This window comes from Poecilia latipinna, unplaced genomic scaffold, assembly GCF_001443285.1.
Source record: "Poecilia latipinna isolate Pla-1442-1.1 unplaced genomic scaffold, P_latipinna-1.0 Scaffold1447, whole genome shotgun sequence".
Classification (NCBI taxonomy): Eukaryota; Metazoa; Chordata; class Actinopteri; order Cyprinodontiformes; family Poeciliidae; genus Poecilia; species Poecilia latipinna.
Window position 1 is genome coordinate 144079 of NW_015114063.1, and position 25742 is coordinate 169820.

The 25742-nt window shown below is 38.4% G+C and overlaps 1 long non-coding RNA gene across 2 annotated transcripts; it reads left to right on the top strand.

Moving 5' to 3' along the window:
• The first annotated feature begins 3045 nt into the window (after positions 1 to 3045).
• Positions 3046 to 13708, top strand: LOC106962677 (uncharacterized). Of its 2 annotated transcripts, XR_001428031.1 has the most exons (4): positions 3046 to 3197; positions 3716 to 3853; positions 9934 to 9997; positions 10175 to 10218. It is a non-coding gene; the product is annotated as an uncharacterized LOC106962677 (long non-coding RNA). The 2 variants fall into 2 exon arrangements; XR_001428030.1 differs by lacking the exons at positions 9934 to 9997; positions 10175 to 10218 and adding an exon at positions 13697 to 13708 and having other exon boundaries at positions 3051 to 3197.
• The last annotated feature ends 12034 nt before the right edge of the window (positions 13709 to 25742 follow it).

The following is a 25742-nucleotide window of genomic DNA, read 5'->3' on the forward strand; positions in this document are numbered from 1 at the left end:
AAAATAAAATAAAAAAATAAATACAATCCAACCGAAGGGATCTTGCCGAAAGAATCTATCTTCTTCTATGGAATTTTAATGTGTTTACAGGCTAAACATAGTCTCATTACTATTTAGATAATGAATGAATGCTGTTTTTAGATGGGGTATATCAACACCATGTTCTCAACTACAGCTTTATAAAACAAACAAACAAAAAAAGATCTCTCTACGTGTTATCCTATTTGCTGGTGTGTTCCATGCTCTTTGAGTTTTCTCTTTTCATCTTGTGTGTAACGTCATCGGTAATTGGATTTATGAATGCCCCGAAGAGCACTATAAATGTAAATTTTTTTGTGTGACAGAGATGTTATGTTTTGCTGGAATTCTCTCAGCTTCTAGACCAGGGGAGACCAGACATGCGTCATCTATAAACTTCATTCTCAGACAGATGGACGGAGCCACTTATATGAAAGTCACACACATAAAACTCATTAAGACACTGTCCATCACACACCGGTGCACACGTTCAAGAGTCATCTTCCTGTTTCCTTGTCTACGACACACCTACACACATCCATGCACTCGACTTGAGTCTTGTTTCATCATTTTGTTTGCCCTCTGTCGTTTTTCTTTTGCCATCTGCACTTTCAGAGTGAAGCTGTAAACTTACTGCTAGGATGCAGTTTCGCCCCTTCACTTGTTCCGTAAGTTTTAATATTCTTATTTAAAATTGGTTAACCCTAAAGCTGCTCTTTTGTTTTATCCTCAGAGGAAAAAAAAATATATATATATGAAAAAAAATACCTGAGTGAAGTGGGCCTTAACTGGAATAAAAGAGTGGTAAAATTTGACTAAAAATGTTAGAAAAACAATAACAATTGTATCAGCTCCCGGAGTTAAAAATAGAAGATACATAAAGGCCTTCTTTTGGATGCTTGAATGCACGTATGGTTCACAATCAACGTGCATGCAAAGACATGAACTAGCATGTCTTTGCAAATAGAGAGCTTATATTTTTAACACCAAATTATTTGCTGCTTTTGCAAGTTTTGTATTTGTGGTTGAATAAACATACAACCTTTGGTATTTTGCACATGGTTGAGTCTTGCTCAGCATAAGATGTTCTAGATTAAATTTAGCCGACAATTGAAAAAGCTTTTAAAACTTGCATCTAGATAGCTTGTAAATCTTTGAATATCATTTATTGTAAGACGTGTCTCTATGAATAGATAATGTATAACTCTTTCAGAACTCCAATTTGTCCACATTGAGCTTCTTAACTACTTTTTCCATTAAGCCTACCACTCAATCTTTCCAGTCCTTTCTTGTACTTCACAGTACAGGAGAACAAACTGAAGAATGTACATCTAGAAGAGACACATTGCTTATCGTGTTCTTTATGGATATAATGCAGTTAGGGCTGTTGTATGTCATACAGCCGAAAAAAAAGTTAGTAAATATACTTCACTTAAGCAAAGTAAGAAGGTCATAGAGTGTTCTTCAACATTTACTTTCACCATTTTGAACCCCAAAGAAAAATTCCTGGGCTGCAAGAGAAAGTCTGTTACACTTAGTGATCAATCTCTGTCAAACTTATTATAATTTGAGTCTGATTGTGTTAAAACACTGACATGGCAAATTTAATTGGAAAAAGCAACATGTTTTGTTTATTAGGTTGAAAACATAAAAAAAATACACATTAGGGTAAATCCTATTTCATAGGGTTAATCATATCCAATAGTATTAATTTAAGTGATTTCCTGAGAAACAGGACACTTTCAGTTTTATTTTTGACCACATGTGACAGATATTCAACTTCAGACATTTTTGGCCCCCCTTCCAAGAAAACCAGAATTTTGCCATGTCCATATGTTGTACTGAATCAGACACACATCTGATTGTTTTCACAGAATCTGCAGTCTGAGCAGCTATGTTAAATTTTATTTGACTTTTAGGTGATTGAGGTGAGATGTGCATCATAATTCTGCCCCAGAAGAAACCAGATGTGGCAAATCCAGACATGAACAATGGCTGTTTATGTTCAGATTTGGTGTGATCGGTGACATAGAAACATGATTAGTACAATATGATGGAAGCAGATGGATAGAGAAACATAACTTAAGATAAATATATAGTTGGACATAGCACTTAGATTTAAAAAAATGCCATCTTTCAAAATGGTGAAAAGAGGAAAAGAAAAACCAAACATAACTCAAAATGTATTTTTAATTGGAAATTACATTTAAAACATTGAAAAATAAAAAACAAAAATTATTTTCTTCTGGCATCTGATATCAATCACAATCATCCATAGCAGCTGCCCACTTCTCAAGCATGTGTGCATCAGCAAAGAAAATAGTGACAGCAGCCAAAACTGCTAAAACAGAAAAACCTGTCATGTGAGACTTGGGGAAATAGAACTGCACTGAGTTACTGCTCCCCTGGCCCCAAAACAAGTCAATAGAACAGAACAGATACAGTAGAGAGGAATGGTTTCCATTATTCTTATTTGCCCCAAACACTGACACAAGTATAGGAGCAATAACTTCACTATACATGTTCAAAAATGAAATAAAACGAAAGTGGGTGATGAGCACTGATTAAATATGAAAGATTTAATCAGTGCTTTCACAATGGAGCCCCAGTAATTTGGCCTATATATAACTGGAGGCCTACTTTAATTAAAAAATATGAGCTTTTTAACAGCGTTCTTTGCCCTGTTTCTAAAACGTGCTCTTATCAGATAAATCCATTCTCCACATGAGCACCAGTACAAAGCACAGCTCTTAGTTTGTTTCATGTGCGTTATGGCATGAAACTTAGTACAGCAGGCGCGCGTAACTAAACCGGAGTTGGTGTTTGCACACGCAGAACAGTGCCTTGACATGACTCCAAAATTCAACCTTCGCTTTGGTGTGAGCGTAAAAAAAGATCCCCCGGCGGAAAATCAATGACACGGTGAGGGCTGAGGAGAGAGAGAGAGAGACAGAGAGAGAGAGAGAGAGAGAGAGAGAGAGAGAAAAGGGGGCGGTGTCTGATGACCGAGGAGGAGGAGGAGAAAGCTCCCGGTCCCCACAGTTGTCCTCCGTGCTTCGCTCTTCTTTTTTTTTTCTAGCTCAGTCAGTCCCACCAGCAGCCGGGTGCTACAGGAGGAGTTCCCGTTGCCGTCTTGGACTTATTTTCATTCCAGATCGGACACCGAATAACTATCTCGGGTAGGCAAAGAATTTGCTGTTGGAACCTGATAGAATTGATTAAAAAAAAAAAAAAAACGTGAAATGAAATGTAACAGTTTGTGATTAATGGAGAAAGCAGAAAAAAAAAAGACAGGACAAAGCTGCGAGGCGGTGGTAATTGTGTTAACGCCGTTAATTGCTTAATAAGGAAAGGGGTGGTGGACGCTGGGAAGGAGGGGGCGGGAGGGGTAATTGTTTGCCCCATCTGTCGCGGTGACAACTCTGTGTTTATAATCCGATTAGACAAAGGATACGCAGTTTGAGCAATTATGACACTACTCCCAAATATAAACAGTGGTTGTTATTTTTTTTTCCTGCTAAGTTTTTTTTTTTTTTTAATTATTGCATGTATAATTGTTCACGAGGCTCCCGGTAACATTTCTTTATCTTCTAAAGTGCTTTATCAGACTTTTCTCTATAGCCTACTCTTTTCAGCCACCTCCGCATGAGCTTTTCCCTCTGTCAGCCTCCTTTCTCTCTCTCTCTCTGCTTTACAGAAGATGCTCTTCTTTCTGCTACCTGCCTTGGCTCTCTTGCTGAGCACCGAAACGGCGGTCTACGCTATCAGTCACGAGAAATGGCCGGGCACCGTGGCTCAGTACAACAAGGATCGATCCTGGAACAGATTCAGAGATGTGAGTTGCGCTGCAAAAAAAAAAAAAAAAAAAAAAAAAAAAAAAAAAACAAAAACAACAACAACAAAACGAACTTGCCCCTCCAAAATGAACATATAGTTAGATCCTTTGTGCGTAAATGTGCGCGTGTGGGTTTATCTTTAATGCGTAGATCTGTGTGTGCGTGTGCGTGCACACGTCGCCCTTGATACACCCAGTGAGTACTTGAGCTCTTGCCAGCAGGCGTAATCCACCTTGTAGAAACTCAGCAGGTTGGAACCCTGCTTGAAAAAGCCAGTCAGACTTTTGGACAAACGGCATTACTCGGCTGCACATGGCGGAATGATTATCTTCCGCTCTGAATGACTGAGTTGTTTCCCCGCTGCCTGATTTTCATCATCAGTGTTGGCATTCTGACACGTTATCCGTTTATTCTTTCTTTGGCTCATACAAAACATTAACTTACAAACACTGAAGGTTTTTACAATAAGTAGAAAACCCACCTGCAGTGCCTTTCAAACGTATTGATCCCCTTTTAAATGTTTCTTCCCCCCCACCTCCCTTAAAACATATATTGTGGTTAAAGACACAAACTTTTGTGTTTTGTTCTGGGGTTTTAGGCCATTAAAAAGTTGTGGATACTTTAAAACTCTAGTAGATTTGCTCTTTCAGAAAACTACATTTTTGGTTATTCTTTGCAGTACAACTCAACCTCTGTCATATGGGATGGAGAGCACCTGTGCAGACGAATTTTCTTGCCAGAAACACAATAAATTAATGTCTAGACTTTGACTGTTCCATCTGAACACATGGCTATATTTTAATATAAACCAAATGCAGCTCTAGGTTGTATGTTTAATGTCATGGCTCAGCTTTTAGAGCAATTTTTCTCTTACTCTATAAGGCTTTTGTCCATAATTGCCCAATATTTAGCCCCATCCTGATGCTGCCAACTTTGTGTCACCATGGAGATGGTGTGCTTAGTGTGATGAGCAGTTTTTTTTTTTTTTTCTCTACACATATTTTGCATGTGTGCCAAAAAGTTTGTATGGTCTCATTTGAGCAGAGCACCGTTTTGAACATGGTTGTTCCCATATGGTCTGAAAAACTGCCATGGTGTTCAGTCAGTAATGAGTTTCTGCCAGGCAAGATTAAGAGTCAGTAATTAATAGTTGTCCTGTCAAACATGGGATATGTTTATCACTCCAGTGCAACACATTCTAGAACTGTTAAGTCAAGTTTGTGTTTTTAGTGATAAAAGGTAAACTTGGGGTGATTTTACTTTTTTAAACATTCAACAAAGTAGAAGTTGAATTTAAAAAGCTATATTCTTTTTCAGGAAACACAAGAACAAATTGGAATCGGCACATATTTCCGCTTTAAAAAAAAAAAAGGCAAAATGTTGTCTTGTTTGAGAGAGCTCTGATCAATAGATGTATTTTCCTTCTTGCAATCGTTTGTTTAGTCTACTTGAATTAATAGTGCAGCATGTGGTTTTTCTAGCTGGTTATACGATGTTGCATCATTGGATTTGTGTGCTGTATAAGCACAGACGCACTGCACAGATCAGATTTCTATCAGATGAAGTGCTTTAAATGATGTAGAAATAGTCTTTTTCTCAGTGGTAACAAATGATCTGAATCCTGTAAATGTGCAAATTAAGCATAACCCAACCAGCTCAGACCGTCCCAGACGCTGTTAAAACATAAGTTTTATTCCACTATCACCACATGTTCATTCAGGAAGAAGGACTGCTGCAATCCATTGGGTTTCCTTAGAAAACATTTTATAAACAGAAGCCAGACTTTGCTACCATGTTTTTGAAGTAGGATTGGATTTGAGGTATTCCAAGGAATATTGTTTCTGTTAAATTAAATTGATGTGACACTGTTTTTCCCTGGCTAGTGCATGATCTCCAACTCAGCCAAATCCTTGAGGACCACCGTGTCTTGGGTTCCTTTTAGACTGCATTAAATATTTTATTAACGGAGAACAAATCCTAGCACTCAGAGCTTTTATTTGTGTCTTGGTGTCTTTTGAAGAATTGGGACAAGATTCTCCTCTGACTAGCCGGAGTAAGAAAAATTTACCTCCAAATCTCTTCTGAACCTTTTTCAGAGAGTATCCTCAGTGCTAAACCTGCCCAGTCTCAAGTTATTTCACTGCTGACAGCTACAGAAGTGATTCCACGCTCTCAACTCTATGATGTCCTTGTCTCCCTGCAAACATGTTCCCCAGACATTTCGGCAGACTGAGGGGTAACTTTGGCCTTATTAGAGGTGGCCATCTTGGTCCAGCACAGGACCTGTGATGTGAAAGATGTTCATGACAGCCTGCTCTCAGCCAGGGCTTGACTACCTGGTGTGTGTGCTTCTCCACTGCTCTCTCTTAATGCTGCTCTCTGGTCTCCTGTGCAAATGAAACTTGTTAATGGCAAACTGTCAGTGGGGGATGGGAGACGGTGGAGGGGAGTCGGCAGGAATAGGAGGGGAAAGGAATGGCAATAGATACGGGTGACATTTATGTTGAATATTTCAAGCTCTGCTGCCGTACAGATGCAGGAGCTGCTGCGGTGATTACGTGTGTTTGTGTCCGAGTGTGTGTTGTCTGACCTATCGCACGAAGGAACCTGCTGTTTGCAATTTGTCTCCTGCAACAGTGGCTGTGGCTCGCTCTGCTGTGTCTCCTTTCTACCTCCATACTTAGCTGCTCATTTCTCTCTTCTTTGTCACCCAAATTAAATTTGCACGAATATGCCTCAAAGTACAACAGCATTAAACCGTGGCTCTGTTTAGAAATCGGTTATGCGGTGAGGGATTGCTGTAAATTTAAGTGTCGGTAACAAACAAACTAAATACGTCTACATGCATCTCTACAAGTTAGTCGAAGCTCTGCAAGATGAAACTGAACTGTTAGATTTAATGGAATAAACTCTACATAAATATACCCTGGTTCAGATTTTCAAGATGTTTTTTTTTTTTTTATGTCTGTTTCACCCTGTAGCTGATGATGTAGTTAAAACAATTTGAAGTAGGCCTTCTTTATTTTCACATAATTTCTGTGCAATGTGCCACCACCTCTGGCAGTAAAACCCCACATGATGATGATACTGCCGCCACCAAATTAACATAGATTTTTTAATTATTCGAAAGTGCATCCATGTTGTGTCTATACCTGCTTGTCCATGCAGGGTCACGAGGGAACTAGTGCCTATCTCCAGAGTCCACATGTGCGAAGGAGGACACACTCTAGACAGGTTGGCAACATATCTCAGGGCAACACAGAGACTTACAAGACAAACAACAGTACTTGCACATAAGGGTAATTTAGAAAATCCAATTAACCTAACAGTCATATTTTTGGATTATGGGAGTACCTGCAAAGAAGCCATGCATGCATGGGCACATGCACAGTGCTACCACTTGCACCACTGTGCATCCCAGTATGAAATCCTTTTTAATATAAAACACCTGGGACTTGGATTCCTTTTTGCCATTTTGTTCTTCCTGAAAGGATTGGCATGACATTTGGGTCTGAAGTCACCCCGCTGCTGTTCTGCCTCTCAACTGCCAAGAGAGGTAGTCGCAGTGTTGTCCTGACTGAATCAAGTCAGGGTTTGCTGGCATCGTGGCTGAAGGATGTGGACGGTCTGTGTGACCAGCTGGTTGGACGATTTAATGCCAAAACCCAGTGGAACTGGTGCTGATTAACAGTGGACAGGGTTTGCTAAAGTGCACAGAGACAGAACAGTTTGCTTAACTTCAACCAAGATTGGTTCCTTCAGTAGCAGTGATGCTTGAAACCAAAACTAATAAGAAGCAAACGGTCACTGTATTGTTTTTTCCGTTCCCTCTGTGGTACATCCTTTATATGAACCCTGTGAGTTCCAGCCCAGACTAGTGTCACTTTTGAAAACGTCCAAGCGAGAAGGATATTATAGACCTCATTAGAGGTTTATGAACGTGTATTCACAGTGTAAGTAGAGTGCCATATCTGAGTGATTTTATTGCAAAACCATTTGTTGAACATGAAAGCTAAAGAAGCCTTACCGTGATGCCTCCAAACACAGTTCTTCATAAATGTGACCAAATAGCTCAGCGTTTGTTTTATCTGACTGTAAAACATTTATCCAGGCACTTCTCCCCTTGGTCAACATCCTTTTAGTTTAGTGACTCAAAATATCTTTTACTGTAAACTTAAACCCTTGTAATCCAGCAATGCCCAGTTCATCTCTATAACTTGTAATTTTTGTTCTGATATTTTAAAAATGATCAAAATTGTATTTATATAATTTTTGAGGGAAAACAGCTGGTCAAAACAGGCACTGAAATATAATTCAGTTGATTCATGCCCATGATGAATGTATGAACATGTGTGCATATGAAACCCATTCAGCTTTACACAAAGGTAGGATGTAATCATAATGTCTTCTGCAAAGATTAAGTAGTTTTGATCTACTCATCCACTCTCCCAACATATACTGAATTATAGATGGGAATTAGGGAATAAGGAAATACCAATCAGAGTTGACCTCAGCTTGCCAGCTGGAAAATTTAACCAAGTAACAAACAAATGCTGAAGAAGAGTGATTCTGACATGACGTACTCAGAAGCTCACTTTGTATTCCCATATGCCCCAAATGAAAATTAGCACTCATGAGAAATTTGTGATTTTGTTCTTCATCAATCACAACTGATAATCTTCCATTACACTCTGTGACAGGTGTGTGATGAAATCTGTCATGATTGTGTAGCTTTAGCTGACAACTGCAATATAAATGATCACTACTGATAATTTGGCTTTCTTTTCTTATTTTATATAGTTCCTACAGAGCATTGTCGAAGGGATTGCACACACATCTTGAGAAGATGTGTACATTTTAAGTAAAAATTTTATTTTGGCTTCTTTGGGCATTTATAAAAAGAATATGACTAGGAAGGGAAGACATAAATAATAATTTGGTGCTCTCACAGACTTTCCAACGTCAACAAAACAGATTTCTGTGGTGCGGCTTTAAGGTGTTTTACTTTTTTGTGTTGTCCTCTCGGTATTAAAAAGAGGATTGCGCTCTGCTGAATAAGAGTTGGAAAAACTTGTACATTACAGTAAGTTTCTGGCTTGGTTGGTGCACTAGGGATAATTACTTTGCTATGCGGGATACAAGCTTCACAGAATAGTTCACCACTATTTTTATCTTTTATTATCTCTAACATGTAAATCACAGCTCTTATTTCGATTTCATTTTTCCTGTAAGCCATTTCCTTCATTACACTTCTTATTTATTTATTTATTTTTCTTTGAGTCATAAACTCAGTATTTTTGTACGTATTCTACTATTATGCTCCTGGTCTTTTTCTTGCTGTGACCCTGTGCTCCCTCAGCCATGCCCTCTTTGTCTCTCTCCCTTTTTTTCCCCAGCACCTCCCTCTGTGACTCCTCCTCTTTGCTGCTCTCCCCTGCCTGCCATGTTTCACTCGGCATCCCCACTGATGAGCCATTTGCTACTTCTTGCATTATGCATGAGTGTCCATGCTCAGGCAGAGGAGCCTGTCCAAGACTTGGAGTCAAAGTTCAGTTAAGAAAAGTAGGGTTTGATTAATCCTTTTGTCGAGTACTAATCACTGGACTATGAAGTGCAGGAGGAGGGATGGGATGCACTCTGAATAAACTATTTTTATCTTGTCTAATTTTAGTCCAGGAAAGCTTTTTAGTAGATGTTTTTAAATTGTCTTATCAGCACACCGGTTTTTCTATTTCTTTTTTGTTTGTTTGTTTTTCAGAAATATGTCTGAGTTTTTCATAAATGGGGAAGAAGAAAAGAACATAAGAACAAAAATAGTCCAAATGTGCAGGTACCTATAATTATTGGAACAGGAGTCATGCAATACACATTTGGTTAACATAGAAAAACAAAGATAAAGGCGTACAACTAATCAGGTCACAAAGTCAGTGAGAAAAGAAAAAAGCTGGATGCACCAACAACTCTTCAGTCACATCACTCACTGAATAATCGTTGTCCTTCATGTAGATAATGAAACAACCCCATACTTAATGGAAAAGATCATGTCTGATTTTGAGAATAGCAGAGGTTTTTTTTTCAGGGTTAAGCAAGAAGTTAGTTCCTCAAACCCTTCTGTGATACAGGGTTTATCCATAAATTCCCAGGTAAGTGCAATTATCCTATTTACTCTTTTAATTTGGTTTCACTTTGAGTAAAATCCTAGAAAGAAGACCCTGCGATCAAGTTCCAGTCTAATTAGAAGAACCTTGTGTATGGATATTCTGTATTACCAAAAATAATGAAACGAAGTGGCCTAATAAACCCCTCCACATCTGTTGCAGGTTTCTTGAATGTCTTGATTGAATTTGCTTCACTTTTCTGAGGTAATGTCTACTCTCATCTACCGTTGTAATAGCTTAGGGCTTGTATTACCTGTTTTTGACTAATCTGGTTTATATGCTGTTCTCCAGGGACAAATTTTCCTAAAGGTCTGCTTTCCGTGCATTTTGTTCAGAAATAGAAGAATCAGAAGAGTTGTCTCATCAAATTGTAACATTCTGAAATGCCTTTTCTAAAAGGATTTTTTTGTAAGGATTAATAACTTGTTTTATTATTATTATTATTGGCAACTTTATATTTAATCTATATCTTTTAAAGCAGCATATTTCTGATTCATAGACTTGCTACAGATTTTTTTATTAGCTTTTGCTGAGCTAGCAAAAAATATAACCGTTGTTTAGCCGTAAGTTAAAGCTAAAACAACTGTGTGTTTCAGTAAACTACAAACACCCCTAATCTTTTCTTCTATTTATACCTTTGTCCCACATTTGCCTAATCTCCCGTCCTTGTTTATGAAAACAATATGTCATTTTGCTCGTTCTACAGTTCCAATTTTAATTTTCCAGGCGCTTTTATGTTAATACAGAATAGCTGCGGAAAATCCAGTCACATTTGTATGCGGCGCCGACTTCATCTTCGCTTCTGTTTCAGACAGGGTCAACTTTGTTGTGAGCCTGCAGCTTCTCTGTGCTGTTTGGCTGCATCAAAGTGTTCTGGTCAGGAGAGAAAATATCTGAATATGCACAGTACAGCTGGAGCAGCAGGGAAGAAATGGCAAAAATAAACAAAAGAAAACTCAAGCAGCCAATCAAAATTTAGTGACAGAGTTCAGGCCACAGAGAATAAGAATAACCGGGCTGATTTACATAAAGTAGAGGCAGTAACATACACAGTACCGGCACACTGTACACAGACATGCTGCTGTTCTCTGTCACAAATATCATTTCTGTAGCTTTGTGAAACAAACAGTATTTGTCAGTAGTGTACCAGAATAAACACCTTCCTGATTAGAGTTTAGATTAGACACTTTAGCTGCCTTCTACACTGATTTATCTATTTTATTTTTTTTTAAGAGGCAAGTTAAGACAATGAAGGATTCGTGGTTAAAGCTCATTAAATGACAAATGTTTTGAAGTACCCCCATTAAAATAATTTCCCTCCATTGTTTATCTTTGTAATCTGAAAAAAAAATGGGTTAAGAGTTGGACATTTTGCCTGGAAGGGCTCTCCACACACTTTACATCCATGAACAACTATTTATGACTATTTTATGTCCACCAGTTTTTGTCTTTTAGTTCAAAAATAATAGTGGAGAATAATACACAACATTTAACCAGTATTGCATGCTCTACATTAGTTTAGGCCTATTTGTGATTGTACCGCACTCAAGTCATATTTCAGTGTACATATGAATGCGACTGTCTCTGCATTTCTCTATAAAAGAGATATTGTCCAAATTTAGCCTCGAAATGCTGCTCGTACACAAGTTCACTAGGTCAAGAAAGCTACTATTACATTTTGACAATGCATCACCTGAGACATGCACAGCTTTCTGTTGTTTAGCCATTTACTTTTTGCTTTGACATTGGTTGATAATTTGACTTGTAAAATAATGTATCATCTTCAAAATTAACTGTCTGCAGACAAAGCTCACAGAAAACATTGTGCTGCTTCATGAACTTACTGTTTCTGTTTTAAACATTGTAACACATTGATAAATAACGTTACAGAAACTCTCTATATAGCTCTGTCTCCTGTCTGTGGATATGCTGGCACAGCCAGCACAGATACATGGGGGGGCTGCAGCAACTAGCACAGTTTCACTGTGAAAATTGTTGTATGCAGCAAACACTGAGGGGAAAGCACAAAAGACAGATAAAAAAAATGATAGCAGAAGTTGCAGCCATATAGCTCATTCAAAGACAGTAATCCACCAGCAACAGTTCACTTTAGTCAGTAACTTTGACACCAATCATTTAAAAAGAAATTTTGATTGGTGTGGGAATGTAATACTTGTACCTGGACAGAGAAATCCCTGCTTGCACCTTTTAAACCACATTTAGGCCCCTGTATGCATCGTATGTGGATATTTTAACAGCATTTTTATGCTGTTTGCCATGGGACGCAGTGTAGTCTTTCCAACAAAAATATTGCTCAGTGGTTGGACACAGCACTATTATTTGATTTATATTTAACAGAAGTAACAAAGAATGTTAATGTTTCTTGTAAGATTTGTCCAAACACTGATCTCCTTTTACCAAAACAAACTGCCGTCGTCACCGTTTTGGCAGCTTCGCTGTTTTTGTCATGATGCAGAAAATTAGTTTTAACACTTCTAAATCCACTGTTTGTTTTTGTCTTCAAAGGATTTGCCTGTCCTTTCCCTCCCTCTCTTACTTTCGCTGTTTTCAGACTGAAATCCCGTTTGCCCCGCTGCGTGCCTCCGAGGCTGCAGAAAGGCACTAAATCATACTTGCGCAGGACACGGGATGCCTGCAAAGCACCAGATTGTCAATTCATTAGTTGATGAACCTGGTGACGTGTAGAAAAAAATTGCTCAAATAATAGCGCGGGTGTTGAGTATTAGAGCGGCCTGTCTCGACTCACTCTCACAGTGGGAATTAAATGTTGTCATCGTTTATCAGCAGCACTTTGAGATGACAGCCTCTTCAGAGCTGCCAGTCAAAACACCAGCATCGGCTCACTGATCACTTAGGAGGATTCGTGTTAGCAGGTGTTGTTCTGCGGTGGAAGCACCTGACATTTTATTTTTACTTCCAACTTGCTCCGGTTGCTTAATATGTGCATTCGTGCCCCCACCTTTTCATTTCATTCATGGAGGAAAAAGGTTTTGCTGAGCATGCATGTTCTCTTTTAGCGCTCTTCGGCCTCGCTGTGCACACATTCACACCTGGAAGCGCGCCTCCCCTCTCCCCCTGTGCATCCAAAATAAATTGCTGTCCTCAGTGTGTCTTTGTCTTTGCCCTGGTGTGCTACGTGCAGAGATTGGCTTTGTTGTTCAGTCATTGTTATTCAGTAGGGATGGGGGAAGGGCAGGGTGTGGCTCAGCCTCCCCATCTGGATCCACCCCCTCCCACAACTTTTAGACGCCCGTGTAAAGCCTCCTTTCAGCGAATCTCCGCACCAAACATGCATCATTTATGCCTGTTTGGCTCGCCACTCTTTTTAAAACATTGTGCCATCTCCCCTTTTTCTCCTGTCACTGTTCTAATTCGAGATGAAATATTTTGCTCCAAGAGCTAATTTTATTTTATTTTTTTCAAAAAATCCTGCTGAAAAAAAAAAATCCATCATTACAGCGGTGATTGCATTTTAAAGTGTGTAGAAACATCCACATCTTCACTTGCTGACTTGTTTCTTTGCATATTGATGCATAAGCACAACCAGGCTTTCATTTACTCCCAACGTCTTGGAGAGATTGATCACTGAATGCACAGGGAGAGGTAACCCAGACTGGAGTTTCAATATAATTTGTTAGTATTTGAGAAACCAGTTACAAAAAGGTAGCAGAGGACAATTTGGACACGGGGAAGATAAAGGTCGCTGCCCCTTTATAACTGAGACAAATAGGTTGTCTGGTAGAGTATTTGTGAGTGTGTGTGCATGTGAGTTGGGAGTTTACAACAGAGAGGAAGGGAAAAAGCAGGATCACTGCTGGCAAAACAGGAACTGTGCAAGAGGAAGATGAAGACGAACTTTAACATGAAGCCCATCAGCGCTATGAGCAGAGCAGATGTACAGTCACAAGGCCGAAGAGATGCGAGAATTGCGTCATCAGTACAACACGTCGACGTGTGTTTTCTCTCTTGACTTTGTCATGACAGCTTCTCCAAGTTTTATTCTTGCTCTGTAGGAATCGCCTTTCTGTCAGCCCTCTGGATTGCTGATATGAAGCTCTCCTGCGAAGCTGCAAAGTCTTTTGAAGAGATGCTGTCGGATATGTTGCTTAGCAAGACAGTGAAGCCACCGTGGGTTCCGTGTTTTGAGATCTCGCTCCAAGTGATAAAGAGGGAGACAAATAAAAACACATTGCTGTTGTTTTTGCGCTGCACAAGCAGAGCTAATGTTCATAATGAATCAGGGTTCATTTTACACCCTTCATCCTCCGTGTACTCACTTCTTTAAGCTGTTTGAGTTTGCCAGATGAAAATGATCAACACTGATAATTAAAATGACCCTTTTTTCATTGTTATTGTTTAAACCAGGATCTGTCTTTGCTGATTTCTGTGTTTGTTGAATGTAACTTTTAGATAAAGCTTCAAAAGATTTTGTAATCCAGAAGAATGAACCCTGATATACACTGATGCTTAGTTTGCTTACACCAATGTATGTCAAAACTTGCATTATTATAAGGTGATGGGCATGAGCAATGTTATTTATATTGAAGTGGGAATTAAAAAAATAAAAAATAGGCAAAGAAATGTACATGATCGTACCGCAGTGAAAAAAAAAAAATACTTGTACAGCATTTTTAGACACCTGATTGACTCAAATAATTTTAGTAATAAAGGATCTTTCACAGGCTACAATGATGACTAGATATAAAGTATCAGTAAAGAAGCATTAAAGAATAATACAGTCTCTGCAGGCCAATTATGCAGTAGACTGGGCATTTAAGAGCAGCTTAGGTATGATAATTAAAGAGGGAAGTAAAATAAAATAAATCGAAGGCGTGAAAATCATATTTGTTAATATTTGTTCAACCTATTTGTTATTCAGTCTGCATTTTCAGCTCTGACGAGTGATTTATTTCAAAATCGTATTTTTCTTTTTCTTTGCACCCTGCTTCATATTTTTGACTGCATGTCATTTCTGGTTAAAATCTATAGCATAGTAATGACAGGGAGACGTCTCCTTGTTACTGCAGTGGGACTATAAAACTGCTGTATTTTCATTCTTCACACTTCAGCGGCATGCTGGTTTTTATGGGGGAGGGTGTGTGTGTGTGTGTGTTCATGAATCAAAGTAATGAGCTGATTTACACCTCTTTGTAATCTCCAAATGAAGAAAATTATACATAATTCCACGTATAAACCATCCGTAGTTTTCCTCTATCATTTTGTTTTTCCGTAATGCTAACAATGGTGTAGTCTTATGTTATGATTCATGTCCTGATATATATATTTTTTTCATCTGTGGATTTTGGTGAGTGCTTTTTTGTCATTGATATTGATGAAGCTGCCACCCCTGCTGTGTGCTGGATCAAGCATTTGATTAGACTGTGTAGTTTTTTTCCGTCTTGGTTTGGCAGCCTCTACGTCTCCGTGTACTGTATCAGGGTGTAATTCGTCTTCCTCTAATGTGTTTTATTGGCTGAATCCATGAGTAGAGATGAGCCATAGCATTCGTATTTGTCTGTTTCCTATCAAGGGCATTGTTTTCAGGGTGTCAGTACTGCTTTGTTCAGAGCATAAAGTCTTTTTGCTTTGATTCATTGACTGCTTAATATCTGTTTGATGTGTTTCACAGCTTGTACGACTCCAGTTGTTGTTTGGAACCGTAGTAGTACAAAACCATCTCGATGGTTTTCGATCCTTCGAGAGTTTTTGTTATTTAACGAGGATTCTGAAGTACCATCAATTCTTCCCTTTGCTCACCACATGGAGATTGTGCAGCTAAATTACAAACATCTTCTTCTACGCCACAAAATCATCCACTTGATTTTGAAAAGTCATATGTTAAAATCATCAGTTCTCAGTAGTAATAGTTCTTAGTAGTGTTGGTGTGATGCGGCAGGGAGGCTTTTCTCAGCAAGAGTCCATTACGGTTTAAATTGCTCACAGGGGCTCATTGTGTCCAGAATTTTAACGTCAACTTTGCTTATAATCACTTGAATGAAACGACTGACAAGAAACACAAATTTCTTGTTCCAAATACAGTAAAATAAAATATTCATTTTATTTTACAATTGTTCTTAGTGTTAAAGGTTGCTCAGCAACTCATGGGAAGTCAGATTAGCATAATCTGAGGATGGAGTAAAGTTGGTTCTTCTCTGGTCTGTCATGGTGAAAGAGTTGAACCGTCGCACGTTATGAGGCTGTCCACCAGATAATACTTGAAAGAGCAAGATTTCAGAAATGGTTTTAGACTCAAGTTTGAAATCTTGAGCCTGCAAGAAGTCGCAAAATCAAAGACTAATAATATGAAAACACATATGACTTGACTTAGATTTAAAGTGTTGAACTTTAGGGTCATTAATATTGCTTTTCTTATGTAAAAAGTTCTGATAGAAGACTCTTTGCATCTACTTATTCTCCTCTAAAAAGCCTCCTCTAAAGGAGAATATGTAGATGCAAACAGTCTTCTATCAGAACTTTTTGCATAAGAAAAGCGAACTTGGTATTTTAAGAAACTATTTATTTTAGCTTCATCTTCATAATAATGGCCATATGAAGATTTCTCACACAGAATGCTTCATTAAATGACTTTGTGTCATTCCAGAACAAAATAAGAATAACCTGTCTTAAACATCTAAAAGACCCAGCAGAGGTGGACCAAAGTCGAACACAGTCACGTGGTTTCGGAGAGTTTGTTTTAGTACAGATCTTTCACGGTTCACAAGTCGTACTTTGGCCATCATGGTTTTTCCCCATATGTGATTTACAACAGCATAGAAAACGCAGCAGAGAACAATGAGTATTACGAGTTCACAAATTTGGAGGAGAAAATAATTTTTCACGTCAAAACAAAACAAAAAATGCAAGACGTTTGTGAAACGTTTGCCTGCTGTATCGAACCAGAACTGAGCAGAGAGAGTTTAATATGTCAGTAGATATTTTCCTCACAGTCTCAAACAATTGCTCCTCAAAATCTGCCCTGCCTGAAAAACCGGTGTTCTGACTATCTATGCTGCCTGACGATCTGTCCTACGTTGCACAGTTGGTCAGAACACCGACTCATGGAAGTTGAGCAGCACATAAATAAACACACCCATGACATTCAGACCAATCACACAAGAAAGTTTGCATGGAGAGAGGGGGCGAAATGTTTCCCAGGGCTGTTGTGACGAGATGGGAAGGACAACATGAGGCTGAGAAGAAAATTACGTGATAATGAGAATTTACTTTGGCAGTTCGGCTCAACCACGCAGGGACCTTTCGCTGTGTTGCTGTTAAACTTGCGTCATTGCAAACAAAGATCCTTTCAGCTAATTGAAATAAAAGCACTTCATATTCTATTCATTCAGAAATCCAACATCCAATCTCATTTACTTACTAATCTGTGTCTTGTACATTATATTGTAATTTACAAACCTATTACTATTGAAAAGTCCATCTATTTAATAAATTAATTTATAAACGAAAACATGTTATATTGATTAATAACAGACAAATTGAAGTCTATTTTTTTTGTTGATTATTATTTTCCACTTAGAATATTACATTGGATGAATAAATAAAAAATGGGCTTAAAAACATGTTAATCTGCTTAAAGGTTTTTCTTCACGATACTTCAAATCTGTAAATTGAGCCCAATTGGGACACGCATTCTAATTTCTAACTTCACTAGGTTTTGGGTCCTCTTAAAAAAAAAAAGTTTCTGTGTGGATGAAGGGCAAAAACGGTATAAAACTTTTAAGTTTTAGAAAAAGAAATTCTTGTCTGGGCAGAGGCATAGGCTTGGGGATAAATGACTTATTAATGTCTGTGTATGTAATTTCAGCTGAAATTAGCTTCCTCCATAAGGTGGCGAGGCTCTGCCTTAGAGATTAAGAATACAGTTCTTTCATCTGACGGAAGCTCAGCGAAGAGTTGTTGCTCCTCTGCTCTAATTGCAGTCGGTTGAGGTTGTCTGCATTTGATTAGAATGCATCCCTTCGTAGGTTTTCTGGGCATGTCTGACTGAGAGGCGATCCAAGGACAGACCCGGATCCCACAGGAAGGAGTCCTGACCTGGGAACACCTTTGAATCCTCCAAAATAAGATGGAGGAGATCACTAGGGCAACTCCTTGACCTTTTGGCCCCGGCTGAGTGGATGGGAGGGTGGGGAATGTGCCTGCAGCCAGAGTTTATCCTTAACCAACTTCAATTTGCACGAGGGCTGTTGTAAAATAATATTTTAGTAATCGAGTACTCTATAGAATATTCTTACGATTATCCGAGGAATCGGATCTCTCTCTCTCTCAGCGCCATTCCTACCGTTCGCTCCAGATCCGTGACAACCCGATTCCAACGTCAGAAAAGCTGCTATAGTCCAACAATCGCACAGCAAAGTTCAACAATCCTTATTTCTCCCCCAAAACCTAACAAAACGCCGCACAATGCAACACCAAGCTGCTAACACTTCACAACAACTCATAGGTGGAAGTAAGCGCGCTGCCCACCACAAATAATCATCCGGCCGCAACACGGTGCACTACATAATGAAACACAATTTAACGAAGCTTCGAGGTGGATAGATTTTCCTTGAGGAATTTTAATAATCGAGGCACTGCAATCATTCGAGGAATCGTTTCAGCCCTAATTTGCACAGTCAAAAAATGAGCACGGTTTCTGTATTTTGCTCTGTGCCACATTGCTATAAACGGTGTTTGACTGTCAACCCAACACTTTGCAGTGCAGGACATTAAGCCATAAGGTCACAGAGCTCTGTCCAACTATTTGTTTATTGGGACTAAGTAAATTTTCTGCTGTTTGCCAATTATTTCTGTTGTACCAGTACCGTGAACAAGGAAGCCCACCACGAATGCTTCGAACAACACATTCGAGCTTGTAATAGTTGGCTGACGTAATGCAGGACTGCTTGAGAACTAGATCTTGCTATTGCAGAATAAGACATGAAGACTTTGTATGAGTGGAAAGTGGGTTTCTTATTTCTAATTCCTTCCGTGTCCTCCAGTATGTTGTCACCACCCTCTGGACCAACATTTTTCTCTTCCCAGAACTGCATAATGAGCTGTACAGTATCTTATGATTTATATACAAGCGCCACACTGAGACTGATTGTCTAGCTCAACGTGTTTCCTGTAATCATGGCCATTAGTTAGTTAGTTAGTTAGCTAAAATGAAGGCAGTCAGTCAGAGAATACATTGTTTGGCTACATAATTTTGGAGGCAAGCTGTTTAAGTATGAAATGGGAGAGGACATGTTGGTAAAGTGGGCAGTCCTGCACCTATCACATTTTAAAATTGCCTTTCCAACCCAAGTGTCACAATGTAGGATGAATCAGACTCTGTTTCTGTTTTTTTTTTCACACCTCCTCAGTGTCACCATCACTCCTCTACTGTACTCTTGTTCTCTCCTATAGCTATCATGTTTATGGCCCCTAAAACCATGTCAGATTGAATTGGTCATTATCTCATTTTTCCCCCTCGAGGGCACGGATAGGGTTGCTGTTTGTGTGTGTGTGAGTGAGTGAGTGCGTATGCGATTTTGACAATTGTCTTGTCTGCTTCAATAATTCACAAGGTCTCTGCTTTTACACCTCATGCAATGCTTGGGGGGGGGAAGTGAGAGACGTCGTGAAGGGAAGAGCTGTGGATGGGAGGGACTGTGTGACACTGTAATGTGGTAGAAGTGCAGCTTGTAGCTTTTAGTGCTTTTTTCATATTCTTTACTGGAGCACTTTGTAGTCTGCAGAAAAAAACAACCTGTTTTTTTTTTAAGACATTTTTTACACAACATATAAAACAGCTATCTCAACACGTACCTTTTATGTAGGTGATGAGGCTTTTATCAACACCTGGAAAAAAAAAGAAGCTAAATTCACTGCTTACGCTTACAGTAAATATCCCACTCTCGCAGTTATGAATTAATTTCTAATCCTGTTTTTCAGAACATCGAATACACAGTTTCTGAAGCCTCAAAGTGATAAGTGGGTTGATTTGAAAATGTGTAATGTGGGTCACTTGCCTTTTGCTGCAGTTTGAAAAATCTGGAAAAAGTTTTCACAAGGGTTTTAGGGCAGCAGTGGCTGAAGAGGTGAATTGCAGGTTAGAGGTGGATTGCTGGTTGGAGCCACCAATCCGTCCCTCTTTTCACTCTGCTGTTGTGTCCTTCAGTAGGACTCCAGCTCTTAAAGGCTGGATGTGAAGATCCCTGATTTAAAACAACTCATTCACCCATGAATTTCCTGCACCTGTTTTGCCCTTGCAGTGTCACAGGGGATGTCTACACAAGGCTGACCATACCCATGTATACACTCATGCCTAAAGGAGGTTTAGAGTGGCTTACATGAACATTTATGGGCTGTGGAATGAAATCGGTGTACCCAGAGAGAATCCAATGCACGGAGAGAACATGCAAACTCCACACAGGAAGGATTTAAACTCAGCTATGCAGCCCTAAAACACCTTAACTTGTTTCAGCCAAAATTCATGTGGCATCATTTCTTGGAGTTGTGCGATAATGCAGCTTGATCAACATAGAACAATAAAATATTGACTCCACCACACTGTTTACATAGAATGCCAATCATTTCCATAATCAGGCATTAGCATTTGTTCATTATTTCTGTATTCTCACATGACGTGTTCAAAAATAGTAAAATATACAGCATTGACAAGAGCAAAAATATTTTTGCTGTCTACTTGTAATGTATACGTTGAGTTTGAAATATTCTAAATACTTCGGTCTTGTTAAACTGCTTATACAAGGTTCTCTAACTCTCTGTCCACAAGTGTTTTTTTTCTGATGAACTCTGAGAAAACACCACATCAAAATATGAATTTCTCTCCACTACACCAAGGGGAAGAAACTAAACTAAACCTTAAAGTGAGAACCAATGTGGCAGATATGTTTTTGTTTTTAACAGTGAAAGCAATTTACTCATCATTTTTTTGATCTGATACAGGTTGATGAGAAAGGAAAAACAATTGTACTTAAATTGTTTTATGTTATTAAGGCTCATTTCACACAGGAAACAAAATGAAAACATTGCAGTAGTATGGTCAGGAAACTTTGTTTCTGAAGCCAGTTGGATGAATCTTGTTCAGACCAGCAATATTTATTCTGAACTTTATGTGAACTCATCCAGTGGTTGTCAGATTAACTAGAAATGTACTATTACTCATAGAGCTAACTTAACTGGAAATAAGTTTTTTTTTTCTCTCTCCTTATTCAAGGGAGCAGATAAGAAATTTGTCTTCCAGTTTTTTGCAGCTGCTGTATGTGACTTACAACTAAAATCCGGGAATTATATTTCAGCACCCTGGTCAGCACCACACTGTTTTCAGCCTGTGTGTTGGCGTGATTCTGGTGTCGAGTGTGGTGTCGAGTTGTTCTATGCTGCGAGCTGCGTGTCGAAACAGACGGGAAAAAAAAAAAAGTTCAAGTGGATAAAAATATTTTGATGATCTGCATTACATTGGCACTTTTAGTGAAGTTCTCATTTTTCTTTGCTGAATCTGGTTCTGTTCTCCCTGGCACTATCTGACTACTCTCTCCAATCATGTCAGAGCGTTGTCAGTGAAACAGCTGGCTGGACGTCCTGTTTCAGGCTGACTTTCAAACCAAGAGAGACACTACCAATCAGATTTAGGCCAGATGGTGTTTTTTTTATTTTTTATCCCTCATATGTTATTTTATTAATTTATTTACTGTACATTTCTTTTCAAAATGGAGAGTTGAAGGAGAAACCAAAATTTAAATGTCATGTGGTGATGTAAATGTAGCTAAGAGTGTAGTTGTTATGGAGGGCAGCTGGCTGGGCAAAGGACACTGCTCTTTTTTTTCTATTTTTATGGGTTTTTTTTTTTTATTTTTGCAGTGGACCATGGTTACATAAAATGGAATAATAAAACAGCCCCAGTAGGCTGGTGGATTTAACAGCCATTCATTTGAAATATATAATTTCGTCTCTAACCCTGACATTAGACAAAATTGTAATGCACTGCTTTTCAAAAATATTAACATCCTTTACTCTAATACAAAGTACTAGAGTAAAGTACTTGAAATAGCTCCAAACTTTAGCAAGTTTGTTTAAATTTGTACTGATTTGTTCCAGAACAGTTCAAGCTCGGTAAAATTGGAGTGTACCTGTAAGCAGAAATACTCAATCAAACTTTCTAAGGATGCATTGAAGTACTAATATTGATATCAGATATTAATATTGCTGATATGCCAAATAATTACTGGTACTATATATAATGTCTCCATGCACTTTCAACACTGTAAATGTGACCACTCCATCTAATTTGCTTTTCTGCTTTAAACACCCCATAATCCCTCACTACATCACTGCCACATGACTGGACAAATGCCATTTGTATGCATACACATACACAAACGGCAACGAGATGGATGTAATAATGGGTCGTTATTATTGGCCCAGTTTTATTGATCAGACTCGTACCGATATGTTAAACAAATGTAAAAAAATATTGGCGGATGTCACTGTAGATGCTGATATAATGAGATCATTCTACACATATATATTTTCATGTAAAGCACTACATTCTAGCACTGGTTACATTTTTATGCAAGGTTATGGCTCTACTGAAAGGTAAATGTCTGGCCCAGTTCTAACTATTCGCAGGCTTTTTTAAAATATTGGCCTGTCTTTAGCTCTGACCATCAACCTTGTCCCTGATAAATAATGGCATTCCCATGACATAATCCAGCTGCTGCACTATTTTATGGTAGAGATGTTGTTAGGGTATTCAATCTCTACCACATGTAGCGTTTGTGTGTAGGGCACAAAGTAAAATTTTTATTTCATCTGATGAGGCCTGGATGGGCATCTCTTAAGGAGCGAGTAGTATTCTGCATGGTTTATACATGTCCTTGCTCCAACGCAGCTGAATTAATGACTGAATTGTCGCCACAGTATGAAATCAATTTCTCCAGAGGCTTGCTAATAAGCCAGTCATTTCATTCAAATGTTTTTAACCAAGGAAACATCAAAAACACACTCGACACCAACTCTCGGGAATTGAAGCTACCCTTGGACAGTGGCACCTTGTTACATCTGTTTGCTTTATTCCCTTCATAGCAAACTGTAGGTAAGCTATATAAAAGAAATGGCTCCAAAATGTTGACACTCTTCCATAAAGAGCAGAATACTGTTAGTTATGCTGTCCATTCTCTCAGCTCCTTCAAGGTTTACCACAGGCAGCTTACTTGCATCTTTGTAGATGACATTGCGTTGGTTGGTTTGAAGTTCTGCCTCACTGTTCTCAGTTGAACAGCGCTCTTTTGAAAATGTACAAGGTGGGAATACTCTTGCATGCTCTAACACAGCTTTAAACTTCACCACCACCTTACTTGTGAGTTGTCAGTTTTAATGATTGCTTTTAATGATGCTATTTATTCACTAATGTTCAGAAAGAAACTTCTGAAGCCTTCTCAGTACAGCGATGTGTTTGAATTACACATAGATGTGCTGTATTTTCTAATTGGATGACTTCTGACGGAAATGGGTACGATTGGATTTTATTGAAGGTAAAATAAAAAAGACGGCACTTTCTCAGATTCTTATTTGGAAAATTAAATGTGTGATTTATTTATCTTTTCTACCTCACAATTATGCCCTGCTTTACGTTGGTCTGTCACAAAGGGGGAGAAAAAAAATCTAATTAAATACATTGATGTTTGTTGAAAAGGTCAAGGGATATAAATATGCTATAAAGAAATGTTATACATTTTCAGAGCTTCAACTAAATAATTTAAACTATGCTAGCTAATAACAGTAATTTTTTGTGCTATTTTTCAGATAAAATGTATTGCAAAAAGAAGGCAATCATTCATGGATTTGTTACCACACCGCCAAAGTTAGTTAGGCTAAAGCACTACATCAGATTTGACTTGTATATGCATTTCAAATTGTATAGTTTGTATATATTTTTTCTTCAATTTAAGACGTTAAATTGAAATGTTTGTTCAAAAATGTGCATCAGGAGGATAAATGAGACCATTAGTCTATTTTTCATCTATTTTTTAATCCATCTGCTCTTCCGTCTGTTAGAAAAGGGCAAATAAATTAACAGACTGAATTTTGTTAAACTTGTTGTGGAGTTGCAGTGTGGGCAACCAACGGAGTCATTAAGATTTGGCATCAAATTTTTTCCTATTTGTTAAAAAGGCAAAAAAAACAAAAAAAAAAAACACCACCACTACTCATGTTTAAAAAAGGATCATGTTCTTGCCATAACACACTATAATGATATAATGACCATATGATAATTTTATATGGTCACTAGATCACAGTCATACAAAGAAAATCTTTAAAACATTGTAGAGCTTCTGATTAGTCATGATTACAGTGATAAGGATCATGCTTGACTAAATTTGACATCTGCTTACTGCTGCTAGATAATTGGTGTTACATTTCCATAGTGCATAATTGTAAATGATGGTAATTGTGGGGTGTCTTGCAACATAGCAAAACTGTATACTGTGTTTTTGAGCTGGCTTAAGTGCATACAAAAAATATTAAAATGATTTTAGATATATTAGGTCCTCTGTAGAAGAAAAAAAATCATTCTCGATGAATCACTTTCTTTTTTTCTTTGAAAAATGTCAAACTAAGGACAAGACAATGTGAGTGAGGGGACTAAATCAATACCCTTGAGACAGAGGTTTATTTGCACATATATTAGGTCTGGTCCATCTTGTATATTAGATTTTTAATTTTGGGGAGTTTCTTGGTCAAATACAGGCAAAATAAAAATCAACTGAAATTTCAACTTCAGTATACAAGACTGGGTGTATTCACACCTGAGACAGTTGGTCCATATTAAACAGATCAAAGTTTATTCCCCGTGTTGCTTCAGACCATTTGTGCAGGTGTGAACACACTCAGTTGAAATCTGGTACAGACCGAACATCCAGACTGAGACCCACTTTCTGAAGTAGATTCGGTCCGCTTCCAAATGAACCCTGGTTTCTTTAACTTCAGGTGTGAACACAGACTGACCTCCATCCAAACCCAATTACAGTAAGTATTGAACTTGTATCTGGACTTCACAAGCCACCCTTACAGGGCATCATAATAAAAGTGAGCCCTTTGGTGTTGCTAATGCTACTATGTTCTGATGGTGAGACATACATAATCAGCTGTTTTCTGCATAGCGATGCTGATGCCAGTATGTTGTGGGTCAGAGCGACTCGTCTCATTCAGCTTGCAGAACGCATTTGGTGACGCTGCTCCAAAATCAGATGTTCATATGGATTGAATGAGCTGCTGTTGACATTCAAATGCTATTGCTGTTGCAAAGACAGAACAAATGTGCACAACAGAAATGAATCTAGCACTTCTGTGCTCTATCCAGTCTTCATCATTGCTGCCCGGTGGGACCAATGATTGTCACCTTTGTCGCTTTGTTTACACATTATATTCCCTTCCAAAATGCAAATGCGTGTGGCAGCAAACCGCCTCAAGCAAACAAAAAAATAATAATTCTACATTTGGTTCGGACTAAACAAGCGGACCAAAGGACTTTCTATGTGTTCATATGCATCCGCAATAAATACAACCTTTTTCACCAGATAGTGGCTTTTGCTGTATGGAAATTTAGTTTCACCATTTTTTCACTGCAATGTCCAAGTATAAAATGTCCCTTTCATCCACATGTTACAAGAAAGTGATAGAAATATACATAAAAGCAGCA